This window comes from Atta cephalotes, assembly GCF_000143395.1.
Source record: "Atta cephalotes unplaced genomic scaffold scaffold00022, whole genome shotgun sequence".
NCBI classification, from domain to species: Eukaryota; Metazoa; Arthropoda; class Insecta; order Hymenoptera; family Formicidae; genus Atta; species Atta cephalotes.
The window spans coordinates 137,537-140,041 of record NW_012130086.1 but is presented as its reverse complement, the minus strand read 5'-3'; positions in this window follow the sequence as shown (position 1 = coordinate 140,041).

The following is a 2,505-nucleotide window of genomic DNA, read 5'->3' as shown; positions in this document are numbered from 1 at the left end:
GAGAGAGAGAGAGAGAAAAGAAAAGAGAGAGGTGGGAAAGGATTACGATGCGTCAACGGCGATGACTGAACGGGCCGTAATCGCTGTGCCGATCTAATATTTCGAATAGTTCGCATTTACAATGGGCTTTATTGGCGGGAAAACTGAGGGGGTATTTTGAGCAGGCGGGACATCCATCACGGGGTGTCAACGCGATTGTCTTCCGCGGCGTTTGCCACGGGAAAGTATTGACATCGGGTTTGCGCGCAACCGCCGAAATACCGGTCGCGCTCATCGTCGTTCGGAAATGAATAAATGTCGTTAAAGTAATTAAAATCGGGTGCCAGTTGTCCCGCGATCTCGAATAATGACCAAGTTCCCCCGATGTGGCGATATCGATTCGCGCGATGCCCGTCCCGCCGAGGATGACGCGTCAGGAAACGCGATGGACAGTATTACTTCAGCCAACGAATTTATCCGGACGACACGGCGCCCGGCTTCGCCATTGTGTCGTATTTAAATGAGCTTTCTAATGTATTTAGCTTGAATACCGCGTGTGGCGAAAACTACTACCCCGTGTGCGCATTTTGCCACCAATATCAACAAGAAGATCGTTCAGTATTCAGTATTCTTTTTCGTAAAAAAGAAAAGAAAAACAAATAAAATAAATAAAAATATGATAAATTCATTTTGCTCTATTCTCTTTAGTCAACATAAAAATAGAAATCTAATAGTAAAGCCCGAGATATATTCATTATCGTCGTTGATATATATATTTCTTCCGATAATCTTTTTTTTTCCTTATTAGCGAATTTCTAAAGAATTGGAGGGAAATTTAGACAAGCGTCCCCGTGATATACAATGTCTTATGTAGGAGATAATGTACGCGAGCATGTACGCGCCGCAATTTGTGTATCTATCGCAATGTGTATCTATCGCGTCTGAATGTGCTAAAATAATAACGAGAAATTGCGAGCCGCGAGTATAGCTGCGTTTGCAGGGGATGCCGACGTATAATCGAGGCGCACCCTCTCTCCCGGCTATCTGTTTTATTTATCCGATAACACGCCATTATGGGCGAATCGTGAATGCGGCTGTGCCGGTAACGATTGGCTATTTATAATAACACGTGGCATACGGGTAATTAGTTGTGCGCAAGCCACAGTGAAAAACCGAACGCGGGTATCGGTATCGAGAAAAATTACCGTCGTTTTTCATCGCGCCTTTGTCTACTTTATTTGGACTTTCATCACCTTTTTTTTTCCTCCCACCAACTTGTCTGGTCGAGAAACACTTTCGATCGCGGTTCCGTGCATATTCTAGTGTGCCAGTGCAATTAAATTTCGCATTGCACTCTTGACGATTTTATTCACAATTGATTTTTTAATCTTAACTACATGAGGGGCTTGCAAATAGGCCACTACTTATATAGCGCGTCAGATGAAGCGATCATAAAAAGATGTGCATCTTCAATACTTTTCATATATAATCGTGTTTCTATTCGATACTTTCAGCGTAAAAGAATATTATGATTGTTAAAAAAAAATTCATGCTAATTAATATTTATGTTTACTTTTGTCAAATGAAGCTAGAAATAGTATCATATCTTATATACAGAAAGAGCGATTTTTTTATTGAAGTATTTAAAAATTTGGCTAAATATAGATTTGAGAATATTTTGTGTTGAATCATGTAAGACATTCAAGCATGATGAGCCATGCTGCAAAAAATTTTGACATTCTCTCAATCAGTTTAAGCGTCTAATGCCCTCCATTTTCACCAATGTAGATTAACTTTAATCTCGATTCAATTTATTCTTTGTTTTTTTCTAGTTCTAAAGATTAGAAAAAGACGCAGAGTAAGTTGAACCGAGATTAAAGTTAATCTACGTTGGTGGAAATGAACATTAAATGATTATATTGATAGTTTAACAAAATTATTTTTGAATTTGTATCTAGTTAAATTTTTAGATATTTTAGATATTTTAAATATTTTTAGATATTTTAAAACCGTCTTTTCCGTGTATCATTTTTTTAAACAATAATAATGTGTCGCGTTTCGATACATCAAAATTAGAAAGTGACTTTGAAGCCGAACGATGAAAAAGAAATTAAAAGACCGCTTCTGTTTAATTCGGACAGCTATTCGATCAGAGAAGATTATGCCGGGATTTCATAGGCTAGGGAAGCAGAGATATGGTAGCTCGGATAAAGGAGGGCAGGGGAGGCAGGGTGGCTGGAAAGTCTTGTCCATTGTGCCGGACCTGTACAATGCTTATCGACGGTGATTGCTTCATTGCGGACTAGAACGGGGATGCTGGATGTAAGGGCGTGATGCATACACCGACGCAGCTCGGCGTTATCGGGTTATCGGCCGTAATGCACACGCACGCTGACCACCTTTCTACTGGGTTAACATTTCAATCTGGAAAATGTAAACCATCCGACCCACCCTCCCCTCCGCTTCGTTCGCTCGCTCGATCTTCCTCTCTCTCTTTCTCTCTCCCCATCCCCCTCTCTTTCTCTC